Genomic DNA, 13989 nt, shown 5'->3' with positions numbered 1-13989 from the left:
TGAGAAAGAATTCATAATAACTAATGTGACCAGTAATAAATTATGAAGCCAAAAGAAGTTTTTCTAAACAAATTCATCAAAAAGAAAAACAACTCTCATCAACTAGAATAAGGAAAAGACTGGATTATCTTCTATGTTCTCTAGAGAATATGACACTATAAAACCATTACCATATGAAGAGGCTACCAAAAAGCAGGCAGCAAAAAATGTAAAGGGAACTATTTTAAGGATATGTTAGCTTAAAATTATGTTCTTTTTCTGGAAAATATGCTGTTTATAGTTTTTTTCAACATTTTAAAACTTGAAACATATTGTCATTTTTGTCATGTCTCTTAAATACTGTTTCTTAAAACTCATTATTTATAATTTGCTATCATTTTTCTTAAGGAGGGGTCCCACACACACACCAAATCATGTAACGGATGGACCCTGGTGATCCCTGAACCTTCATGTTACAGCGTAGAGTCGGCTAGGATGTGGGCAGTCACGGAGGTAGGGACAGTGTTCACATCTGGGTTTTCATCCCTGGGGCCATACAGTAGTGGCAGCCAGAGATCTATGATATCCCCAAAAGGCATGAGAATCTTGGGCACAAGAGTTGAGGATACATCATCTGGGCAGCCCTCCAACACTGACATTTTATCAAGGGGTTTTGTTAAATGTGCAAGTGGGCTTCCTGTTCCCCAGGCTGGTAAAGGCTTTGCTTAATCTGCAACTTGGAAGTACAGAATTTGCCAGAAGCATTAAATCCAACTAACAGGTTCTCAGTCCATGTCAAACACTCAGTTACAATATTTATAAAATATGTTTAGACATATTTATTACTTTATATTCCAGAGTTATTTACTAAAACCTAGAGTGTGGGGAGGTCTGTGACCCTTGAAATTCTGTGCAGAATTTAATATATTGTATATTTAGAGCTTTCATCATAATCTCAAATTAGTCCATGACATAAAAATTGAGAATCACTAATCTACATTTCAAGATCAAGTACCCCCAAGGAGGTAGTACTAAAAAAATTAGTGAAGAAATCAGTACCTTATACTCCCCACTACAAAGTAATCCTAATCCAGGAGTCCTTAATTTGGGGTTCATGAATACCTTCAAGGTGCCTGAAAACAGAATCCAGGAAGTCTGTGCACTTAGGTAGAAAAATATATCTTCGTTTTCACTAATCTCTGCATGAAACTTAGCATTGCTTTCAAATATAAATATTGGCAACAAACCACAGTGGTATTAGCCATATCTACATATTTATTTCCCATAGAAATCCCTGATATCTTCATCTCCCACTGTGGTTGTTTGCAACTATCTCAAAATATCATTGTCACTCAGCACTGGCATTCACACGTCACTAGGCTTGAAGATAGATTACGCTTTTTAGTGTTAATAAAGAAGCACATATAACACTACTCAATTAGGGATCCGGAGATTTCCTCAAATCTGTGAACAGCACCAAAGAAGTTGAAATTCCGGCAAATATGATTTAGGTAGCATCTTTACAGAGAGCTTGCAAAGCTCCTATTGAGATCTCTACTGGGGCTAAGGAATGATGGTTCCTCTTGCTCAGATCCCAAAATAAAAGGGACTATCCAAGCTGTAGGGTCTTCTAGGCCCTTTGACAATGAATATCAAAACCAGCACACAGCAATGAATTCTCCACTTCCAAAGTGTGCATCTGTGACTTCTGAAAAGAGATTTAATAGCTTTGGGAGACTCTGATCAACATTTCTATTACAGAGAGAGAGAGAGAGAAAAAAAAAAAACACACATTGACTGAACATTTTAAATGTCTATTATGAAGTAGTGAATTTGGTTCCATCGTTGTAAGACTCTATTTTGCAAATTATCTAAGCCCCTTCCTTGAATTTTTTTTCCCTTTTGTATGTCAGGCTTCTTTTGCATTTTTATCAGACTTTCTGACACTTTTAGCATAGCTGGAATAGGGCAAAAATAAGGAAGTAAAACAAAAGCCTGTCAGCATGATTGCTTAACACACACTGAAATGGTATTTTTAGTTACAGTTACAGCTGTCTCAGTTAGGACCTGGGACAAGGCACGGGTGTGCTTGTGTGGGTAGTTGAAGGAACACTGCACCTATGCTGAGACCACCCAGGAAGGCCCTGGGTTAGGCCCATCTTCTCCAAGGTCAGCTCTTCCAAGGTCAAGAGGGAGCAAGACCAGCTGGGAGATTTTCTCCCACCACCATCCACCGGTACTGCAGGAAGAGTGGAAGAGAGAAGGAGCACTAATGGGGTCAATTCACAGACAGGATCCTGTCCCTAAAGTTCACTATATTCACTTTACAGATGAAAAAGTCAAGACTAGGAGGGGACACTAATTTCCCCAAAGTCCTACCACTAGGAGGAGGCCTGGTTGATCCCTTAAATGATGGAATTTCTCCTTTTTCTTCTTCAAGCCAACAGGAGAATCTCATCCCTGGCCACCTGCCCCATCCCAGTGAAAGTGGTGGTGGGACCTTGTTGTTCCTGGTCAAATAATAATGTACCAGATTATCTCAGATCCTCTAAATATGTACAGCACATTGTCTAAGTAATGAGTTTTCTGGATGGCTGCCTTCCTGTCACCATAAGCAATGACATGTTTCCATATGGGTTACTTTGGATAACTGAATGTGTTATAAATGTGCTATAAACCTCCTGTCTGCCTGGACAAGTAGCCTAAAATTAGTTTAATCTTATATCAACGACTGTAGCTCAACAATAAAATCTCCACTTTCTCACTTGGTGTGGCACAAGAGCAACCCCTAGGATCCCCCTTGGACCATACTATGAGTTGATGCAGAGATTTTTTGGGGTTTGCTACAGCTACTTTTTCTATTTTTTCTCTAATCCTTTCCTGTCAGACATCACTTCTCGCTGTTCTCAGTACTCACAATGATGAGTTGATTTGTAAATCAGATGAGCATTAATAAATAGATGCTAAGTGAGGGCTCGAGAGCAAGTTGAGTGGAGTAAGTGTGCTGAGTGCAACGTACTATTGACGGTTTATGGCATCTCTTCATTTTCAGGGTCGTGCTGAGTTCTGACTTTCTGCCATGTGTGCATTTGTGACACCAATAACTTCCCAATAAATGAGACTCACTGACCCTGGGATTCCTGCAGAAATCACCCAGAGAGGCCTCCCTGTTCTCAGGTATAGATACCAACGCAAAGAAATGCTCATTCCAGGTTGCAGCTGACCGCCGAATTCCACCGTTGAGTTAAAATCTCTTAAAGTCAGTAACTGAAATGCTGGGGACTCTGATTCCACAGCCACTGGATCCTGCCATCAGAAATCTGAGTCACACACTTGTTTTCCCGGTAGTAGAAAGCCACAATTCCCCACTTCCTCTTTCACCTGAGCTTTATTTGTCTCATTTAGTTGTAACCACACAATATGGTGGCATGACAAGGGACCCACTAAAATCCTTCTCTGCCGCCAGCGAACCGAGAGACTTTGGGGGAAATTAATGTTCTCTCCAAATCTCAGTTCTTTTCATCCAAATGTGAATATGGCCTAGGGGCCAGTGTGTTTTTAGGATAAGGTGACACAATCTGTGTGTATTTAACCAGTTGACATCAGGCACTTCGTAGATGCTCAATCGTTATTTGTTTCCTGTTCTTTTCCCTCTTTCTTTGCTTTTCTGTTTATGATTCTGTCACACCCAAACATGTAGATCAACTTGTAAATAAATAGTTATCATCTTTAGTGAGGCATTGTTGATCAGCAGCCCAACAGCTTCAGGAAATCTTCCTAAGCCCCCACCAGAATCTGAACACAGCTACAGGACCCACTCTTCACACCGCCATGTGATTCTCGGTATATGTGATTGACAGCCCTTAGGTCACAAGTTTCTATTTTATTTTCTGCTAACTCACTCCACTTTAAATGATATCATATTGGGGAAAGGAAGACAAAAAGGCTCATTTACTTTCTCTTTCCTAGAGTTTGCTTTTAAAAAGAACTAAAAACAAGAAGAGCCTGAATCTCATACTCTCTTTAAAAGTACTACCCTAGTCCAAAATGAGCTCCTAGAACACACACCAATAAGCAGCTTCCCCCTGCAGATCAGCGTGATTCTCCTCAGGGAGAGAGAATTGGTGCCATTATTTTTCAGGCTTTGCACGTGTTGAGAATCTTTCCTGAAATCCCTTTCTAAATTTTATGTGTGATGCAATTTAAAACCCACATAAATTCAGAATGAATCACTGATAAATCGTACCAAGCACACAATCCAAAGACCTCAGAAGATCTCACCATTGCAAAGGAGAAAGCATGGGGCTACTCAAGAGTTGTCACTTCATAAATAGGAATAGTTCTTCAGCAGCCTCAGCGACTTCCCAGGGAGAAGGATATAAAGAGAGGGTAGGGCATTGTGGAAAGAAATCAGAATTGGGCAAGAGGAGCCAAGAGTATCATTTGCTCAGATCCTTCCTGAAATGCTTCAGTGAGGTTCCAAATTTAAATTTCTACCACTTAATTCATCTATAGATCTGATCCAGAAGTCAGCCTTCTTCCCCAAAGCAATGGGGTTTCATAGAAAATGAAGAATAAAGATTTCATGTTAATTTCACACATCCCAAGAAAAGATGATATTCCTTCGGCAAAGTCTATCTTTCCTGTTTAATTGAAAAAAATTAAATTGACTAATGAAACTAACTGTTACTTTGTGTGGCTTTGAGGTGAGTTTTACCTGAAGGTGGGAATATAACTAATCAATAATTCATGTTGAAGGGTTACAAAAGAATCATAAAGACACCAGCCCCTGAGATAACACAATGGGGAGACAAAACACATTTGTAACTTCTAGGTTATTCATCAAGTATCAATACCTGTACATGTCATAATTTGCTATCAGTTCTAAAGTATGAGGTTTTTTTTTTTTTTTTAATTTAAAATAGGCATAAGTGAGTGTGATGTCTGCAACTCCAGAGCAGGTAGCCATTAAAAATGGACCACACAGTCTCCTGTGGCTCTCATTTTACAAGTATAAATATGTATATGTTAAAAAAAAAGGAACTCCCTTACATACACGCCCAGTCATCTTACATGAAGAAACTTTTGTAAAGGAAGATATGAGGAAGAGGTCAACTTTGGCTACAATAAGTTGTCTCTGTTAACTAATGTGATTTCTAAAAAAGAAGAAAAACTAACACTGAACTATTTTGTATTTTGTATTTAGCACCTGTCCATCTCTCTGGGGAACTTTCCCTGAACTCTCTAACTAAGTCGAACTACCCATTACATGGTCTCAGAATTCCAAAACTTTCTCAGTTATATCCTTATTACTGTCTCAAATTTGGAACTGTTTGCATAAGTAGGATTAAGGTCTTTCCCCCACTCCATAGTGGCTGAGTCCACCATTTAATCCTTAGCATATGAAAGGAGCTCACAACATGAATAATGACACCTACCTAACAAAACAAACCAGCAATCATTTCTGATTTCACATACAATCCAGCCTTCACCTATCTCTCATTCATCCACCCACCTTGCTGCGCAGAGCAGTTAGAGACTGTCATTATATATGTTGTGGTTTGAATCTGGAATGTCCCACAAAATCTCATGTGCTGAAAGCATGGGCCCTGGTGCATCAAGGTTCATAGGTGGAGTTTTTAGGCAATGATTAAATCATGAGGGCTCTGACCTCATCAGTGGATTAATCCACTCAATGGGTTAATCTGGCGATAGCTGAATGGATTACTGAGAGGAGGGACCTATTTGGAGGAAGTAGGTCACTAGGGGCATGCCTCAGCCCCTTCATCCCTTTCTCTCTACTTTCTGGCTACTATGAGCTGAGCCACTTTCCTCGACCACATGCTTCTGCCATGATGTTTCACCTTGGAACCAACTGGATGTGAACTGAATCCCTGACACTGTAAGCCAAAATAAATTTTTCCTCCTCTAAGTTGTTCTTGTCAGGTATTTTGGTCACAGCAACACAAAGTTGACTAACAAACATGCCTGCCCCTCTTCCTTTTGAAAACCAACCCCTCCACCATGTTTGGGAGCTACTCTCCTCTTACTTCTTCCAAGAAGGCACATCTATTTTTCTTCTCTGAACTGCATCTCTATGTAATCCCTCTTTACTCTTTCCCCTCAATCCAAAATCATTCTTAAATCCCACCCACCTTTTTAAAAAGTCCTTAGACGTCCTTTAGTCGTTGCTCATTTGTTTAACTTTCCTACTCAAGTTCCGTGAAAGAAATCTCCAGTGCTCACCACGTACATAGTTCTCCAAGCCCTGCTCAGCTCAACTGAGACACTCACATCAAAACTGAAGGGCATTTTCTTCTGGATTCAATGACACTTTTCCATTCCTTTCTTACTAACCTTCCCATAGCAAAGGATCCCATCTGAATATTCTCTTTCCGTGGGGATTCAGGACTCAGCTTTCTCTCAGTCTTTTTTCAACCTTTTTTCCATCTCTTCTCAGACTCCTTGCTCCCTCATCTCTCTTAATCCTTTTAATACTGGTGTTCCCTGGTCTCCTACTCATGTTTTTACTTTCTCATACTACAATTTATGTAACTGTCACTAATGCCAGTGTCTCTAAATCCATATTTGAATCTTGATTTATAATACAAACTCCAGAACAAACTGCCCACTGACCATCTTCAACACCATGTACCACAGTTTCCTAAACAAGTCAAAAGAAAATGTGCTCACCATCTTTCCTCAAAAACTTGTTCTTAAAATAAATAAGCCAATTTTAAAATGAGTAAAGATCTGAACAGACATTTCTCAAAAGTAGGCATACAAATGGCAGACAGACATATGAAAAAGTGATCACCAATCATCAGGGAAAGCAAATTAAAACTATAGTGAGATAACACTTCTCACCTGTTAGAGTGACTATTCAAACAAAAAAAGATTTCAAGTGTTAGGGAAGGCGTGGAGAACACTTGTGCACTCTTGGTGGGAATGCAAATTAGTACATCTGATTTTGTGAGAAACCTCTGTATATTCTATAGAACTGGAATACTACATATGACCTCCTGTAGAGTACCACATGATCCAGCAATACCACTATGGAGCATAAAGTCAAAGGACATGAAATTAGTATGTCAAAAGTGATATCCATACTCCTAAGGTTGTTGCAGCACTGTTCACAATGCCCAAGTAATAAAATCAACCTGCATGCCCATCAGTGGATGAATGGATAAAGAAAATGTGCTGTATATACACAATGAAATACTGTGCAGCCTTTAAAAGGGAGATTCTGTTACTTGCAACAACATGGACAAAGCTGAAGGATATTAAGTGAAATAACCCACGTTCTTTTCACAGAAAAGCAAATACTGCATGATGTTTTTAATCTGTGGAATCAAATAAAGTCCAACTCAGAGAAGCAGAGAATAGAATGGTGTTGGCCAGAGGCTAGGAGCAGGGGAGAGAATTGTGGAGATGGCAGCAATGGATAGAAAATTTCCATTAAGCAGGAAGAATCTACTGGACAAGTTCAAGAGATCTACTTACAACCTGTTGGCCAAAGTTAGTAACAGTGGCTTGCATACTTGAAAATTGCCAAGAGAGAAGATTTTAAGTGTTCTTATCACCAATAAAGGTGTGTGAAGTAAGGCATGTGTTAATTAACTTCAATTAGCCATTCTGTGTAAATAAGATTTCAATGCATCATGTCAGATACCATAAATATATACAATTTTATTTCACAATTGAAAAATAAAGAAAGAATAATTTTTAAGAACTTGTTCTCAGTCCTCATGTTGACACTAGTACCACAGATCTAACCTGTCACCTAATCTGACATTTCCTTAATTTCTCATCTTCCATGTTATCACTAAACTAATTTACATATTTCTTTCTAAATATAAAAAAAAAAGTGTAATTAAATAGAAAAAGTCTTCTTTTTCTGTTTTTTTTTTTTTTTTTCCTTTTCTCATGGTGCTGGCCTTGAACCCAGGGCACTATACATGTTGGCAATGACTCCACCACCAAACTACACACCCAGCCCATTCAGTCTTCTTTAAACTGCTTTTAAGTGTATATTTGATAATCTGAGAGTTACATAATATTTAAATTTAGATGTGTGTAAATTTTTCCCCCAGAATATTTTAAGAAGCTAGAAAAATCCATCCTACTGAATATCTGAAACATTTTCCTTTGCTATTTGACTATACTATAGTATCTATTGAAGAAGGATGTTTTAGATTAATCCCAATTCATTTTCAATCCAATCTCTGTTCCAGAAAATGGGGAGATAGATATATAGATACGATGGATAAATCTTTTATATATGTAAGAGATTTTATATAGACAGATTTGATATAAAAGGCACGAAGCACTAGGGAGTAAAACTTCATCTCCTGGTTCTCTTTCTGCATCTGCTCCCCAGGTCCTCTGCCACTTCACCTTATGCTTCCTCTGGCATCAAAAAGGGATTTAACTCTGCTCCTTGGCTAAAAATCAGCATCATGCTCACTTAGACACTTTTCACAAAGGGCTCCTCTATAATCTATATAAAATCTCTTACATATATAAAAGATTTATCCACCATATCTATCTACCTATCTCCCCATTATTGGCTCCTCTTAGAGTTAAGAAACTGAAACAGACAGTATTACCCTACGTACATGTATGACCACATGAATGGTGTGGATCTACATTGTGTACAACCATAAGAATGAAAAGTTGTACCCCTTTTGTGTACAATGAATCAAAATGCAGTCTGTAAAAATAAAAAAAAATCTTAATTAAAAAAATAAATAAATAAAAAATTAGAGAAAAAAACACAAATTCTTTATAAACTAAAAAAAAAAAAAAAAAAAAAACTAAGAATGGAGTTAGGGGGAAATGCTCGCTATAAATGGTAGGGAAGATTCAAACTCAGCACTATATCTCTGTGCCCAGCAGTTCTTTCAAAAGTTCCAAGCACGTTGAAAAGATTAATGAGACTGCCAGGTGTCTGCAAGTTTGAGCCAATCAAAAGAAATCCAAAGGAATGTCCAAACTTACATGATGTGCATGTCTACATTCCCAACGAAGATGCCAGGGACAACTGAATCAAAGAACAAGCCCATCTACCTGGAAAACATTTTTCTGTTTTCTTTCCACTTCTTTAAACATCTCCCTCCTCTTGTGTTTCTTTCTCTAATCTTAGCACCCTAAGATTCCCTTGCCTCTTCTAACATTAAAGGAAAGCTCAGATATGTGCTGATTACTGTTTCTCTTTGAATTTTTCCGATCTCTTGATCATCTCACCAGTTGATCTCAAGTCTTTACAGGAAAAATGCAACATTCTAAACAGCATTCATTTTTGTAAAAGGCAAAATGAGATAAGAACAAAGTCGCATTAAGAACAAATTCTTGGGAGTGTTTTTTTAATCCCTAAAGGTCTCAGGGATAAGCTTTCATAGAAATGGTTCCTTTCCCATCAGGGCCCCATCTACATTGTAATTATGCCTTCACCAACATCTGTCTCCTTAGGAGACTGAAAGACCCAGGAGAACATGGGCAGAGACTGTTTTGACTCACCCTTGCACCCTGAGCACTGCAATGCTCAGCCAATCCTTCAGGACCATCTACGGGTATGAACGAAGTACTCTCGAATATGACATCCTGCAGGGAAAGAGAAAAAACACAGAATCAACATGGTGGAAATCTGAAGATCTAACTATGAAGCCATTGGTTTTCTCTGATAACAGCTGTGCTATTATTATGTGTGGAGTTGGGTGATAAGGCCTTTATTTTGAACATAGTTATAAAGCATAAGGTAGATGAAGAACCAGGACAAGAGACTCCACGCCTACTTCCTTGGTGGCAAGGACCACAGATGGGAAGGGACCGGTATGCACCACTGAGGAAGACAGCATCCCAAGTCCCCTTTTTATCTATCTCAGTCCTACACCTTTACCAGTGACCAAGCTCACTGGTCTGTCTGTATTTGGTCCCTGTTCTCCCCTTGTCTGTCTTCAAATAGGGAACATAGATTCAATCTTGAGGTTCTTCAAAGACATATTAATGGAGAAATTAATGGAAATCAAAATACAGAATCATAGAACCAAGATTAAAATGTGTAAATGTTTAACCCCTATTTAGGTGGCATTCAGTAAAGCACGGGCTGGGTTCCCTCCGTCCACCAGGGGAAGCACCATTTGCACTTGGGCAGGTGCCCTCCTCCTCCTTCGGGTGCCCTTGGTGAAGGGAGAAGAGATGGCTAATTGAGTCGAAGGTGAACTAAGTAAAGAAATAACTTCAGGCCAGGAAAGATGTATTTTCATTTCAGATGCTTAGGTACAAACACAGTCCTTTCCCCACCCCCATTCTCATTATGTGTGAAAACTGCTCAACAATCTCTGACGAAAGAGTGTATTTTATTGAAACAAGAGAGGGGTTTGCACACCCAAGTGGATAAGTATATTGGTCTTCAAATAAAGTCCTATTTCAAGAATCATGCCTTTGAAAGAGTAAGTATGACCCCAGGACATTTTCACAAGATGTTTATATACTCAACCATATGGATCCTATCCTCAAACTTGGGACAAAGCCTACTTTCCAAGATAAGAGGGGGTAGGAAGGCAGGGGAGTATGATGTGTTAGTGGGAAATTGCCACAAACTTCCCCCCACACAGACCATCGGTTTAAAGAATTACAATATATTTAAATATTAATAGAAATCTATTCTGATATATTTGATATTTATATATTTATTTATATATTTGATATTTAGATATTTGATATATATTGAGATATATTTGATATTTCAGAATGAACTTTGAATTTTATGTCTATTCATAATTATGAAGTTCTATTAAAAGCAGATCATATCTGATTTATTTTTGTATTACCATAGAGCCAAATATACTGTCTTTTGATTAAGTATGTCATTTAAATGATAGGATATTACTACCACAGTTTAGAAATGTCAGAATATAGAATTTCATTTAAGAGAATATGTCATACTAATATAACATTAACAAAATGAGTAAATAGTAATATTTGTGTGTATAGCACATAACATAGATTATAGAATTTCATATACATTCACTCAATTTGATTTCCAAAATAACCCTTTGAGGTAGACAGGGTTATTAACTGTGTTACAGAAAAGGGTGAAGGAAACACTCCCAAACTATTTTTCCAAAACCAGAGAAGAAAATTATAAGAAAATAATACCCCTCATACATACTAACAAAAAATCTTAAAATATTAACAAATAAAATCCAGTATATTAAAAGGCAACATATTCCAGAATGCAAGTTCATTTTAACTTTGAAAGCTAATCAACATAATTCTGCACACTGACAAAAGAGAACACACATGTGATTGCCTTAGTAGATTCAGAAAAAAATAAATCTCATTGTTCATTCAAGATAAAATTGAAAAAACTCAAAGTGAGTTGTGGCTAGGGGAAGGAATATCTTCAATTTGGAGAAAGTGCCAAAAGTTAGAGGCAACATCATACTGAATGATCAAAGATTGACCACTTATACCAGGTCAGCAACACCACAGGAAGATCACCCTGTCCATTGCTATTCCTCACCTGTTCCGACAGGCTGAGCCAGTGCAGTAATTCAAAATGCATAAATCAAACATAATGTTACAGAGGAAGAAGCAAGGGTTGGGTGTGTAGCCCAGGGGTAGAATGCAGGCCTAATGGGCATGAGGTCCTGGGTTCAATCCTCAGCACCAAACAAGAATGAATGAATGAAAGAACGAATAAAAGGAAGAAAGAAAAAAGAGAGATAAAAACAGATCCAAAACAAGACTGTCTTTATTCACAGACAGATCATGGACCCAGAAAAATCCAAAGACACTTATAATCTACTCAACTAATAATTTGGAACAAATAATATTTATATATAATAGCAACAGTAATTTATATTTAATAGTATATAATAGTATAATAGTAATGTAATAGGAAACAACTTTAAAATATCATCAAAAATTATAAAATATTTATGGATAAGCCTAATAAAATATTTAAAAGCTTTATCTAAAAACTGCAAAGCACGGTTAAGAAAAATCAACAGATCTATATATGTACTTGCCTAGAGCAGTCAAGGGAGCGTAACACTGGAATAAGGGGATATGAACTGGGAATAGAGCAGAAGGGAGTTCAGGAATAGACACACATGTTCATGTTCAACTGATCTTTAATGAGAGTACCAACATATATCCATGAAGAGAGGAAAAGTCTTTTCAATATTACTACCAGAGATCTGCTCAGCAAAAGTGGCATTAATAAAATAAGCAAGCCACAGGCTGGGAGAAAACATTCACAAAACATATTAAGTTCTTCATATATTGTGGCAAAGAACCGGATTCAGAATGTATAAATAATTCCTCCAATTCAGTAATTAAGTGACAAATACATCAATTAAAACTGGGCGAATAACCTGAACGACACAAAAGAGCTACAACTGGACAGTAAACCCGTGAAATAGTGCCTAAGTAGTGAACTATTAAGAAAATAAAATTAAAAAAACAAATGAGATACCACTCTAATCCAATATAATGTAAAAATGTTTAAAGATGTTGGTAAGACATCAAACAAACAGAACACTTATACATTCCTGATGGGCGTGTAAAAGCCTATAACTGTTTGGGTTTTTTTTTTTTTTTATTTGTTTTTGGTGGTTTCTCATAAAGGCAAACATAACATACCCTTATCACCTCAGTTCTGCTCTTTACTATTCAGCCCAGAGAAAGGAAAATAAATATCCACACATGGCTATGAAGATAAATGGCACCCTTTTTAAAAATAGCCTCATACTGGAAATGACTCAAATGCCCATCAACAGAAACAGATTAAGAAATTGTGATACACTCACAGGGTAGAAAACAAAAGGGGACTACTACGGATCACTTATGCAGCAACATAAGATAATCTCACACACGTCCCTGAATGAAAGAAGTCAGACACAGACACGTGCAGGACAGTGAGAGGCCACCGACAGGGCTCCCAGAACATACAGGACTCATCTGCGAAGAAGAAACCAGGGGGCGGTCGCCTCTGGTGAGAGCAGAACAAGTGTTTCTCCTTGTGACAGTGAGGACTCCATAAAAGTGCATTTACCAAGACTCAAACTGGGCTGGGGTGGTGGCTCAGTGGTGGAGCACCTGCCTAGCATGTGTGAGGCACTGGGCTCAAATCTCAGCACCACATATAAAGAAATGAGTAAAATAAGGGTTTGTCAACATCTAAAAAATATATATTAAAAAAAAAAAAACTCAACACTGTGTCCCCCGTGGGCTGTACATTTCACTACCTGAAGACCAGACCTCAATAAAGTACTTCAAAGCACAAAAAGTAATTACACTTGAAAAGTAAAGAAATGAAATAGGGTAGAACCATTCTACTCTTCCCCTGGAGAAGATTATGGATGAGATGGAAGGCACAAATCTGTTTTTATTTCCACCTACAATACAATGTGCTTCTAGTTTGAAAGGTATGCATTTTTTATAAGCATGTACCCAGTGTCAATAACTGCCTCCTGCCCCCATTTGGCCCATAAACCAAAGCCAACTTCATCATCCAAGGTCCACAGGCCTTAGCAGAGCTCTGTGTGCCTCTCTCAAATGGGACTAAAGTTCTCCCAGGAACTTTCAAGGACATATCTGAATATGTGTGATTTTAACCTTTTGCGCTGACCTTAGAATCTAATTGAAGATAAACTATGATTCCACATTTTGCCTTCATAACGTAATAACCAATAAACCCAAGATTCAAATGCATAACTAAATTCCTATCACATTATTCTTAGCACTCTGGTTATAATCAAATGCACTAATTACACTTGCATGAACTGCATTAAATTCTCCCTAATCTCTTCCCTTCCCTCCCCCTACCAAAAAACATGAGCTATTTATAAAACTCTCAGCCATCTTTTCATTTGGTTGTACTTATCTGGACTCAGAAGCCAGGCATGGTAAATTTCAGACCTATAATTTGTGGCTTCCTGCTTCCAAGATTACTCCAGAGTTGTTCTCATGTGACTGTTTTTCTAGTTAAATATTTACACA

General features: G+C 37.8%; 1 protein-coding gene across 1 annotated transcript in view; it reads right to left on the bottom strand.

Moving 5' to 3' along the window:
• Positions 1–13989, bottom strand: part of IPCEF1 (interaction protein for cytohesin exchange factors 1) — a 166978-nt gene that overhangs the window by 129323 nt on the left and 23666 nt on the right. Inside the window, 1 exon segment of the mRNA XM_079148679.1 lies at positions 9499–9582. The gene's annotated coding sequence lies outside the window, so the exon portion shown is untranslated.

This window comes from Sciurus vulgaris (assembly GCF_902686455.1).
Source record: "Sciurus vulgaris genome assembly, chromosome: 7".
Taxonomy (NCBI): domain Eukaryota; kingdom Metazoa; phylum Chordata; class Mammalia; order Rodentia; family Sciuridae; genus Sciurus; species Sciurus vulgaris.
This window is presented reverse-complemented; position numbering and strand designations above follow the sequence as displayed.